Consider the following 13,844-nt stretch of genomic DNA (forward strand, 5'->3'; position numbering starts at 1 on the left):
ATTGATATTTATTGATGGATGAAGGCTCTGAGGCTCTGGATCTCTTTTTTTCTAACAGGGGGAGGGTAGTCTTAGGTTAGAAATTGGAATAAGCACTGGAGGAGGGCTATTCCTTAACATATGAAGCCCACAAAGAGATACCATATTTAAGACCTACATAAGTAATTTATTAAATTTCTAGTAGTTTATGGCACCAAATCGAATAGATTTTTGTGATTTGACTAATGTAATTACAGTCTACACATGCAGTATCCAGATTTAATCTCACTGGAGATAAAAGTTTGAAAAATATTCTCCCACATTTACTGTATTTCCGCAGCAATTGTCTCCTGCAGACCTGACTTCAGCACGCTGAAACTAAAAGCTCTGAACAACTTGGGCTGAACTCAACTCCCATGTAAATCCATGCAAACTGTATTTGTGCCATTCTAAGAACTTATGAACTTGTTCAGTCTCAGTACACCCCTTTAGTTAAGCCATTTACATGTTTAAGCTTCAAAGAATTTTGACTTCCAGAAACCTCCTACTACAAACTCAGAGCTTAATAAAACACTCCAGCTGGATATCATGTTTATGTATTTATTTATGTATGTTTCATTGATTTATTTACTTGTGCTAGAATAGAAGCGTTATGAAATCCTTTTCCTGCTACTAGGTTTTGTTAATAACCATCTGATCCAGTCTCACTAGAGGAATTGCTAAGGTTCACAGTCTCTTCAGTGAACCTTTCTCTGTTCATTACAGCCAATAGCCATTTATTTCTTTTCTCTGCCTTCTTTTTCCAACCTTGTAATAGCACTGTTATGGTGAACTTGCAGTGTCTCCCTCTGTCCATGATATGTGCTCATGAAGAGTTATTTCATTTCTCGAGTTGCAAAAGAAAATTCTGATTTGGCATAGCCTCAAGTTCTTTTAAACACAAACGCTATCTCCCTTGCTTTGGCACTCTCCTTATTTTTTTCTGTCAGCCTTTTCCTATCCCTTCTTCTTGCTAGTTCTACCTTTCCTCTCTCACTCAATTCCTCAGTAAAGAAAGCTCACACTCTTTACAAAAATCTTGTTTATACAGTGATTATCTTAGTTTAGAGCAATGCTACTGGGCAACCTTATAAATAAAACACTTTCTAGGACATGGTTAGATAATCTCTATCTTGCACTTTCCAAAATTTTCACGTGCTTCACTCTTTTGGAAAATTCTTTTGCTACATCCCATCTATTCCAATTTATATATGTTAGTAATAATGATGCTGCTTAAAGATTTGCCTCGCTTTTACATTGGCTATAGGGAAACTTTAGAACTTCAGCCTGAAAGCTGAGATCTCTAGCAGACAGAAAGTGCTTTAGAAAAACTGAAACCTTTCTGCAGAAACTGGGTGCTCAGAAGAAACATCTGTATCAATATCAAGAACATCAGGTCAGACAGACGGTGAGTTCCTGAATGATACTGGAAGGCTGCGGAATACACTGTTGAATATAGCTCTTGGATCTTTGAGAGTGCAGACATAAAGGAGATGAAAAAACAATATAAACAGAATTTGCAACTTTGTACACAAAGGTCATGACAGAAGGAGAAAGTTTCGATCTTTCTTATGTGTGTATGGCCATGCATAATAGCCTTTCATTTAGTGAGGGAAAAAAAATACTGTAGTACTTACTCAAGGGAATCTCTGCCTGAGAACAGTAAGGCTGAGTGAGATTGCAGCTTTGCTGATTTCAATGGCAATTTTGCCACTGACCTCAACATTGCCAAGATTGTCCTCTTTGGTTAAGATGAATGCAGAGGAAGGTTCTTTAAAAGTGACAAGTTTTTTTAACAGCAAAATAGAGGTTGCAGATAATAATTTGTCTTTTAACTTATTTTTCTGCATGTTCATTTACTAGATTAAACTGCATTAAATACAAATCTGCGCACATGCATATTAATGTTACTTTTCAACAGAGAATTTCCATATAGTAAATTCAAAATATATCTTTATTTTGCTGTTTGTTTGTTTGCTTTTCCCCCTTAGGAGCTACATCACCAATTTGCAATGGTTTCTTTACAGTTTTCATCATTTCATCTACATTTGTGATCAATGACTTTCAGTGGATAAACTGATAGATGCATTCATAGTGATTTATGTGGAAAGGGAAGCATATTCATACTGAGCATATAATGAGGGCCATGGAACATCAGTTTATATTTTGCTAGCAGTAACAGCGGCTTTGGCAGTGGATTTTAGATGACCTTAGCATTCACATCTAAAACATATGCAATAACTAGCCTCAGTCTTCACCCTACCATTGATCTTTTAAAACAGTGAACATAAGATAAAGATCTGTTGTGGTTCTCTTCTCAGTTCTCCATAACATTTCATAAAAAGGTCAGTTTTAACATGTTTATATAAATTGATTCCCCTTCTGGGAATGCTGGGCTGTGATAAACAGTTCTTTCCAATTAGTTTGTTTTTTTAAAAATAGTTGGGGATTACTATTCCAGCTAAAAATATTTTAAATATAAGTATCTTCTAAGGCAAGAAAACGTTTTCTGTCAGTTACTGACAGATGAACTGCAAATGCCCACTCCTGTTCCCTTTAAAATAATTATTGCAGTGTGTATGCATGCAGATTTTTTCTTTTTGGCAGTGCATGGCAACATGAAGATCAAGCTGTGCAACATGATGCCCACTGCTACACGTCATTGTGACCATAAAGGAGCAATGACTGAGGCCAACAAGATTCTTTTGGTTTGTAATCCCTGTGCATAAAAACATCTACAAGATCAGACTCTATGTCATAGTTGCTTTAGAAATCACTGTGTTAGCTTATGGGTTTGTACATTTCTTTAGACGCCAGTTGTCTTTTTAATTCTCATTAATAATCCATTTATTTAATTTTGTTGTCAAGCCCTTTCTTAGAAGCAATTTGCATGGTGAGCCAGGTCAGCTGCTGTATCGGTTGCCCAGTAACCTCCTTCAGCAACAAGTAGCGCTGGATACATCAGAAGATGTAAAGAATGGAAAGAAATCATTACACTTCTAGTTTTTTGGCCATTATTACTCATCTTGATGACCATAAATTTCTTCAGTATAGTTAACAGAATTATGGGAACAAATCCTATGCACCGATTCCCACTTTCCCATACTGCAGCTTTATGAGAGTGAGTGAAGCACTGCATGGCATAGCTCTGCTGCTCACTTTGTGGTAGGTTAGATATGACACAAATGGAATCCCTCAGGCATGTCAATTTAATTTTAAGTTGTGCGTGTAATGCACATGTTGCCAATTACAGTGGTGTGTGATGTCTTTCTAGGAAGGAGGTCTCTCTCTCCCACATTGGGTAAAACACACTAAGGATAAATTCTGCAAAAGTTATTAAATCTGGGCTCAGCCATGTCTTAACAGCCTGAAGGAGGAGGGAACCATGTTTCAATTATTTCTTACTATATAGAAACAAGAGATTCCTCTCCTGCTTCTCAGCTATTCACTTAGCAATAATGCATTCAGACTCAGGGCATAGAGCAAAGTTCCAGGTTTCGGACAGACTTCAGTGGTGATGTAACACATCACAGTTCCACAAAAGCTTCAGACTTCATTTGTTCAACCCCTGTAACCATACTTCTGAGGAAATTGGGAAATCCCAAAACAGGCTTTCAAACAAGTATTCAGATGGACAGATTTATGGCATCTAGCTCCTTGGTAGAGGGAAAAAAAAAAAAAAGAAAAAAAAATAACTGGATAAGTAACATTAGAGTCCAAGTCTATATAAAAGAAAACTGTTGAATGCAAGACAGCAAATCTGCCTGGAAAGAAGAAAGCTAAGCTTCTTCTAAACCAGTTCTTCTAGCAATTAGGAGCAGTGGAAGGAGCCTCTGCTTAATAGAGTGAGACAAAGACTTTTCCAGATATTGTCTTGTGAGTAACTTGTTCTTTGAGACAGTGGCATACATTTCTTGCTCTATGTTTTATATTCCAAGAAGACGTTCCCTTTTTTCTTGTATCCCATCAACTTTGGAAGCCTCTACTCCATGGTACTTCATTGGCCTATTCCCACAACCTTGCCATATTGCTAGAGATGAGACTCAAAAAGAAGCTTCCTCTAGGCTTATTTTTTGCACGAGTCTGTGAAAGTCAGGATGATTAACTTTCTGAGGTATACCGTCCATTCAGACATCACAAACAGTTGAAACAATTGCATCCCTAACACTGCAATTTCTTTAATAACATATGAGATAAGACGTTGTCACAGTAGAAGCTTTAATGGTTTGTTTTAACCATATATTCGTAAGTTCCAGTTGGCTTCACAGTAATAGAGCAATCCCTGGCCCTCTTTAAATGCTGGCTCAGATGTATCTTCAGAATCATGTTATCTAAAGACCTATTTGCTCTATCAGCTACGAACAGTTCAGATGTAACCTTCAAACTATATATGTTGCTGTTCTGATCTATCCAAGACATTAATGCTAGATTCTCTGGAACTCAAACCTCTAGTCTGTTATTTACAGTAGGGTAAAGCAATAAATTCACATATGCAAAATGTAACTCGTATTCCAGCCAGCCTTCACAGACACTGTGGCTACAGAATACAAATAAAAATTAAAGTAGAATGTTTCTTATTTACATATAATATAGATGAGCATATGAATATATGGATATAGAATATATGAATATATATGTGTGTGTGTATATCAATAAATATAAAAGCTTGTAGTGAAAATTCCATTGATATTAAAGTATTTTATCTCTTATTTTCAAACTGCGTTTTGGTCCTGGATGTGGATATTGACTAAAGAAATTCTGAAATATTCAGATTTGACTTTAAACCCTTCAGCATGATCATGATTTTTGCTAACAGGTGCTGTTAGCTATTTATTTGACCCTTGCAAGGCATTCATTGATCTGTGTCTGGAAATAAAATAAAGTAAGATGTTTCTCTTCTAATTTGCTGCCATGAGATGAGCAACCAAACACCACCTCACTAACGTATGAGTGCAGTAATCCAAGCTCTTCCACTGCTGCAGACTCTTATTCTAAAAGCTGTACCTCCTCCTGCCAAAAGACCCCTTTCTGTAATTCCCCAGTTTCACAAGAATAAGGGCATGATGCAAATATGTTCAAGTCCAACTTGAATCTGAGTCAGTTGGAATACGAGAAGAGAATAAACTGCCACCCACACAGTTTGAAAGCAGGAAATAAAATCCAATTGTTTCATTTATGTATATTTATTTCAAGTATCTGCATTGTCTGTCACCAGAAAGTGGGTATCTGTGGTACTCTGGGGAAAACTGTGCAGTTTATTTTGAATAGAAATATCCTTTTGATTTTTTTCATTAATTAATATCTTTTAGCCAATATTTCCATCAATTTTGCTGGAACAAATATTCAGAGACATCGGATTTGAAGAACACATATGTAAGTATTTGTGGAACCCTAAACTGCAAAAATATTCATTGGAACTATTGCTCACACATCTGATCAGGAAAAAGGAATAGTGCCAGGCAGTCAGTCCAACCAGTGATAGTTTGAAAAACAAATATTGGCTGTCTACAAACAATTTACATAGCAAACACCATCTGGACAACATAAGCAGCTTAATACTTTCAAATAGCAAATACTGTTCATTTGTTTGACTAATTTAATGTTATGCTTAAAATAAATTCTGAATATACTTTTCAATTTCTCAACTTTTGCCATCCTTTGGCTCCAGGCAGAAATAAACACTGAGCCAACAAGTATGTGGCTTGATATGCTGCAGGTATAGAAACATCAATAGTAAATCGAAACAGTGGATAGACTGAACGGAGCTGTGATTCGTTTTCCTGCTGAACCTGGATCACAAGTGCTATTGATTTACACATCTCTTCAAGGCACTACATGTAGAACACTATCTTCAGGTGGGCAGATATGTGACCATTATTACCATGAGCTGTTTCCACAATGAAGAGATTTTTTTAAAAATCAAGAAAAACAAAAAAAAACTTTGCAATTTGGAATATTATGAGATGGCCTATACTATAAAGTAGCAGAGAAGTCTTCAGTACAATCAGCTCCTCATACGCCTTATTTTAAAGCAACTCCAGTTTTGCAGCAAATTCTCCTCCAATAAATCATTGCTGACTTCACTTCAATAGAATACGTGGAAGAGTTAAATCCTAAATTAACCTCTTCCACTACTTGGTCAGCATCTGGGGGGACTAATCCTTCCCAAGATTTAAAATATCATGAAACTATCCATTAGACAGCTGTAAAACCACTAACCTTCACCACCTAAACTAGGAGTTCCCCACACTTCACATAAATGCAGCCAGGGAGAATCACAGAATCATAGCATGGTTTGGGCTGGAAAGGGCCCAAAGGATCATCAAGTTCCAACCTTCCTGCCACAGCTAGCGTTGCCAGCCACTAGACCAAGTAGTAGATCAGATTGCCCAGGGCCTCATCCAACCTGGCCTTGAACACCTCCAGGGGCAGAGCATCCATAACCTTTCTGGGCAGTCTGTTCCAGCACCTCACCATGCAGACACCTGTTCATATGTGCATATTCAGGAGAAATTCCTGTCATCATCAATGCTGATTTCAAGATTGTCATGTATTATCAACAGGACTAGGTAATTCCTGACACCAGCACTATTAAAAAAAAAAAAAAAAAAAACTGATGCATATAATTTTGAAAATGCCTCGCTTAGAATATCTTAATCACCTTCCAGTGTGCAAGCATGTTGGCTTTTCAGACTATTACATAAGCTCGTAAAGAGTGATATGGTCAATAATGCAACTCAGTTTATATCTTAAGACTTCCAACAAGAGTAAATAAAAAATAAAGATTAAAAAAAAAAAAAAGACAGAGAGAAAGAAAGCAGAAAAAAAAAAAAAAAACCCTAAAATAATGAAATGAGCTTTAATTGAAGCATTGCTGCTTCAAAATTAATCAATATTGCAGAATATTGCAGAATTCACTTAATTGGATCATTTATTAGAACCCTGGTTGGATTCTTAGACTTAAGAAGAAAAAACATCCAAACTTTTTAATCAGAAGTATCAAGAGACAGGTTAAAATTCAGGATAAGTTGATTTAGATGCCCTTTTTATGTCTACAGGAGGAAATACAAGAGTATTTTTCATAGTGCTTAAATCTCCGAATGTAGTGAATAATTTCAACATAAATACTCTTAACTATATTTCTGCATATCCTTTTCTTCATTTCTATTGTGTTTTCTGTTTCTATAAATATGCAAATTGTTTCTACATACACATTTCAACCTTTCTGCAAACCACTCACTTTTGATCTGTTTCATAAGATACGTTACCTGTGTTCCAAGAAGTTATTCTGCAATGAGCTTTTGGCCATGAATTAGAAAAGCAGCTTTTTTTTAGGACTAACGTTAAGGCATTTATTGCTCTATTAAATCAAATGTTTTTAATTTCATGGTTTTGTTCTTTCATCTCTAGAGAACAAATAAAAGAGAAGGCAGGGCAGGGGGGGAGAAGTCTCCTCTGAAAATCCTCACTCATCACATGTAAAAAAAAAATACTATTCATAACAAGCACTGCTATCTTTTGTGGTCAATTGAGATTTTCAATTACCAGTTCAAGCTAATAACAAATAAGCTTCCTTTCCTCAAACAAACCTTCCTCAAAACAAGGGACAGCATGGGAAGAAAACAGCGTCTGTGACCTGTCAGAATTCTGCAACTGTTTTCATTTTCAACAGTCTTAATGGAGAGTACAAGAGAGTATATCGGAATTGTAATGACAGTGAGGTACAAAGCTTTCCACATTTCAATTCAGTTTCTGAATTTTATACTGGCATAAAATCCAAGTGCAGGAACTCAAAAAATGGGTGGTATTACTTCTCACACCCCTACTTGACACCAGGGCTAATTAATCTTTTGCGATACTTCACCTTTCTTTCTTTATAATTAGGTTCTCGTTACAGCAGTTGTGTGTTGTTGACTCATAAGGCCGAATGTCTGAATTAGGATTTGAGTCCAATATTAGAGCTGCTGTGCCACAGCTACCTCAGCAGAGAGTGAATGATGCTGAATGCCCACATGCTTTTATATTAGTAAATCTGTGGCATCTATTTATTCATAACAAGACTGTCTTGTTGACCTAGTTTGCTCATTAAATTAAGGGAGGTTGGAGAACCTAAAAAGAAAATCCTAGAGACAATTCACTTCTGTGCCTACTTGGTTAGATCACTAAGTCCTTTTACTTTCATTTCTTTTCTCCTGGCTGAATAACAGGATGAATTTGTTTTAGATTATTTTCCTATTAGCTAAAATTTCCCAGAGGTTCCTGGTATTTGCATTCAGCTATTTCGGTAGCAGATATAACTTTGTACTGAATACACCATCTACTGAAATGATGAAGTCGTAAGGAAATCAGACACATGTTCCTTACAGATGTTTGACCTAAGGCATACTGGAGTTGCCAAATCCACCTTTGGGTCACACTCTTCTCCATCTGGAGATCCACAAACATTGGGCCAAATGAAAAGAGTGATTTATAAACTGGGTAGCCCTACTAAAGTCAACTAGCAATCTTGAATTTAAGTGCCAAAATCAGTACTGTAAGTGCTAAGAACTTGCAGCCAACAGACTTCACTTGGGACTTTCTGGCACGCTATCCCTGAAAACTGGGACACCATTAGCTTGGTGCTTACATGGTAAATTTAGAGTTTGGCTTTGGAGTACTGACTCCTAAATCTATATTCACACCTCCAGGTTTAGCCAATCATCTCTTGATCATTTGTCTTCCATATTCTCTTCAGTAGCAGGAACAGCTCACAGAAATACAGCAGGACTGCACACATTTACAGCCAGAACGTCTGATTGGTTGCTTGGCCTTCGGGTTGCAGGCAAATAAGCTTTCATGGAGAGCTTTTTTCACTTGTTCACTGCTCAGTCCCTTCTGATGTAACAATTTGTTCCCAAAGGACTGCCAGCAGTAACAAGAGCTTTGCCTTGATGAGCAACTTTATATATGTTCCTTTTCCTTTAGCAAGATCTCCATCCAAAGGAACCTGCACACTACATTCTTGGAGAACAAAATAGTAAGTGACATCCACTTGGGACTGAAAAATTTATCTCATGAACCTGACAGGCAACCGTACAGTAGATGTTTTTCCTTTATGATCATACTCAGAAGTCACAAAATTCCCAGTAAATATAAGATCTCACTTAAAAAAAAAAAAAAAATTCTTAAACTGTAATGTTCCAGAGAACAAAGGAGGAGACTCCAAGAGTCACAAAGTCTTTGAGTAAATGGTACCAAGCACTGAGTCCCCCCTGTTGACTGTTTTATTTAGATTACAGTTTTTTTCAGAAAGTTAGTCTTATTTCCGTAATGTGATAATCAAGCCAATACCCATTAAATGGAAAGGTTCTGTTCCAGGATGAAGTCCATCTGCTTTATCTTCCCTTTTTCTTCAATTGATGTAGTTTATTTCATTATGCTTGATAAATTACATATTTGATTAGGCACATTGGAAAGTCAAGGAAGCTCTGAGCCTTCCATTTAAACTCTTCCTTTGTGATGCAGGAGAAAGGGAACTTGACGAAAACACTCTGTCACTGGATGTTCTTCCTTTCCCTTTTCAAAAACTCATTTTTCCTTTTTGCAGCACTTTGAAATAGGCTTATTAATCCGTTGAGGGAAATAAACAGCTGGAAGTAAACATTTCCCAACTGCTGGAGAAACACTAACTGTTTCCTAAGCTGTATCCAAGTGGCCACCAAATAAATGTATAAGGGAAAACCAGTTCTTGGCCTGGATCTACATCTGTGCTAATGAAGAAGTCCACAGTAGAGGGCTAGTTGAGTCATTCTTCTTTAGCGATCACCAAATATCCAGACTCTAAATTATTTGTTGGTTGCTAAGACCAGAAGCCAAGAGTGTGCTCAGTCCTGTACATGGCAGTCTTCAACACACACTCTAAATCTGGTATATCAACAGTGTCCAGAAACTCACTGGATGATCAATAGGCAACCAGCAATGCTCTTGGTGAGTGGTGCAAGCCAGAGCTATTTGTAAAGTGTTGAAGAAGATATTTTCCAAGAGACTTGTGTTTTAAAGAAGAATCTGAAAAAGAACACACAATAGGCACCACAAAAATTAACCAGCAGTTCCAAGGAAGTCAATGAAAGTCATTCTCAAAAGTGTGTGGATTCCATATTTTATACCCACTCTGCCATAGATTATGTACTTCCTAAGAACGCTGATATAAGCCAAGAAACAGTCGTGTTAGGAAACAGATAAGAAGAAGAACCTATAAGCACAGACAATATATATTGCAAATAATAAAAAATTTACCATTTGAAGGGGAAAATAAATAATTATTTTGGGTGCAATAAGGAACTTCTGTAAAGTTCAGATCAATAAATTCTGAAATAAAAATGCATGCAGTCCAATTAGCTGTCTATGCTCAGTTGAAATGAAACCCACTGCACATGAAAAAAGTCCATCGTGAAGACCTCCTGATAGTGCAGCCAGACACATTATGAACATACTCCAGTCATACCAGATCAGGGTCAGACTGGAAGATGCAGCAGCATGTGGCTGCAGGTGGTCTCTGTACACAGATGAGAACCAGCACAGAAGTCTATGAGATAGAGATGGCTGTGCACTGACCTGAAGCCCTGAAGTGGCCTCAGCAGCCTATGCAAGCTTGGAAAGAAATAGTGGAATGAATAAAAGAAATAGTGGAAAGAATAGTGGAAATAGAAAGAAAAAGTGGATATGTGCTATTTGTGAGGGCTGAGTGTGGAATTAATAAGAGGGGAAAGTGCCTGGAAGAGAATTTTACCGAGCAGAGGAAAAGTCTAATTCCCTACAAAGTTATGTACCACTGGCATTCTGCTTAGCATGTTCCTTCCTCTGGGCATGTATCTGACCAGTCTTATATGAGGCTGTGGTGGGTAACAAAGGTCAACAAGGGTCATGAAAATGCTCATCATTACGTATTAGGAAGTTTTCTCCTCCACCCTCTGAAACCATACCTGAGACTTTTTTGTAGCCAAGTGGAGGAAGTAAGAAAGAAAAAAATCAAGTTGGAATTGAATCAATGGGTCCAATGTTGTGACAAATAAAACTGCAGCTGCAGCAACATTTGGGTAAATTAAAGAGATGCTGAAGAGTCAGAAATACAAATTAACAAATTAGATAGGCACAGTAGCAATTCTAGCAGCACTGAAGAAGCGCAAAAGGAACATGGGAAGAAGTATTAACATATGGTGATAAAAAGGAACAGTCTTAGAAATAAGGACTGAAGAATGAAAAGAGACAAACTATATTTCAGAACTCTGGTACGAGCTGATATATCCACTGGAAAGAAGACAAAGTGCTAAAATAAAACATGAATTAAATAAAGACAAAACGTGTCAGTGGGACTCGGGAATGTAGGTTCTGTGATTCCAATAAAACCAACAGTAGGCTCCATTCTCTTCTCACAGCTTCTGCTGTGAAACTAGAATAGCTCCACTTGATTCAGTCAAGCCCAGCTGCTGAAAGATTTGAACAAGCTTATAAACTCAGATGTTATTATTTCACACAAGTAATATTGAAAATCAAATGCTATTACCAGCACCAAAGAGTTAGCAAAGACAGAAAGCAAGTGGCAAACCAGGAAAATAAATATTACACTCATCCCTTGAGAAACAGTTGAGGTGCCTCTTGGAACCACAGCACACATTAGGACTAACAGTTCAAGTCTCCCACACTTTCCCTGTGGGACAAAATAAGAACATACAATCAATAGACCTTGTAAGTTGGGTAACTGATTAGTAGTGTCAAACTCTGTATACAGAGTAATCATTGTCATTGACAAAATTGTTGCTTTGTTTTGTTTTTTAACAGCTACTTTGTTAGGAATATATATATATAATATGTATATATATATATATAATGCTAGCAGAAATATTTCATAAATGTAGTGCAATACTAGACTCAAGTAAAACTACCAAAACAGAAAAAATCCAGACATTTTTGCTAAACCATATGCTTCACTGATAAAATGAAGGCATACTGCCAACTAATATTTACCAATTATCTCTTGCTTCTATAATCAATAAAACTGAATAAATATATATGCATATATGTATGTATGTATTGGTGTATGTATGTATGTTTACGTACTTTCAAATTCTGACATATTTCCTCAGAGTTTATCAAGAGTATCCCTGTATATACTTCTTGAACTAATTTCTCTGTACTTTTCAGTATTAAGTCTTAATTCTAAAACAACTCAAACAAACAAAAAAAAGGCATTAGAAAGTTGACAGAAAGAATGTACAAAAAAGAATATACTCAGACAAGTGCTCATATGGATCATTTGATATATCATTAAATATAGAAAGATCCATCTGAGAAATAGGATACAATCTCTTAGTTTAGTGACAGCAACCATCACTGAAAGGTTTTATCAACAGAAGTAGAAAATTTATTTTCCCTTGGATCTTGTAAATCAAGAAATAGATCTCTGCTAAAGACTGCTCTGGTGCAACCATGAACAACTTCTATTGTTCATTCACAGAAGAGAAAAACCTAATGCCTCCCAATACACAAAACATGTTGTGAAAGTCTGGATATTTTTAAATTATTGGCATGTGCATGCAGAAGATCAAGAGTATTCTGTTGCTCATGTAAGAATAAATCAGTGACCAATCATGCTGTCACCTTTGTCATCTTTCCAAGCTTTCCATTTGCCTGTGGTCATCTCCCATTCAAAAATGCAATACCAATGAAAATGCAATGCTAACAAAAATAGAATCAGATCTTGGTATGCACTAAGAGGTCTTAAATAGTGTACTTTGTCCAAGGGATAATGGATTTATATTTGAAAAGCACTCAAAGGTCACATACAGAAGAATGGATCTTACCTCATTTAAGTCATCTAAGGCTTAGGCAACAGCTCTAAGTAATTTTGCATTCCTCATACTGTCAACAGAGAGAGGGGCCCTCCCAAGGAAGATTCCCCAATTCTAAAACTACGGCTTTAGAGTTCCTCTCATCTACCTTGGTGGAGGAAGGGACATCCCCTTTGGTAATTTCCCATGTTCTCATCAAGTGTAGCTGGCAGTGGAAATATACAGTACCAGTGAGCTGTCTAAGGGGGGATGTGAACTGGAAGTGGCACAGCTGTATGACTATGACATGAATTCTAGAATAACTATGCCCAATGAAGGGTAGAACCAAACAACTCCATCACAGTACCATGCTGAAACTTGCAAGCTTTGTGCTAATATTTACACAGAGTGCTGCCCTGTGTTGTGTAAACACATCTTCTGGGTACCCATGGCACATTGCTGCATGGAGCAGTATGAACAAATACAACATTTTGTTGAAAGCTGCCAGTATTTTGGGGTGGCTGAAACAGTTTTTTTATGTTCAACTGGATGCTGAGCACATTTCAGATGATAGTCTTAAAGGGAATAGTCTTAAATTGAGACGGGGGAGATTTAGGTTAGATATTAGGAGGAAGTTTTTCACACAGAGGGTGGTGACAAACAGGAACAGGTTGCCCAAGGAGGTTGTGGATGCCCCATCCCTGCACGCATTCAAGGCCAGGCTAGATGTGGCTCTGGGCAGACTGGTCTGGTGGTTGGCAATCCTGCACATAGCAGGGGGTTGAAACCAGATGATCATTGTGGTCCTTTTCAACCCAGGCCATTCTATGATTCTATGATCCTTAAGTTTAAATGAGACAAATCCAACTGCGCAAAACAGGTCAACAACTTAGCTTGTATCTCCACATCAGAAATGATACTTAGCAAGACAAGGAATGCTTCCTTCACTGCTGCAGATCTCTGGGCAGTTAAATACGCAAGTGGCCAAACTCACTCATTGTAAAACTCAATTGACTTCAT

The sequence above is a fragment of the Tetrao urogallus genome (genome assembly GCF_951394365.1).
Source record: "Tetrao urogallus genome assembly, chromosome: 2".
NCBI lineage: Eukaryota > Metazoa > Chordata > Aves > Galliformes > Phasianidae > Tetrao > Tetrao urogallus.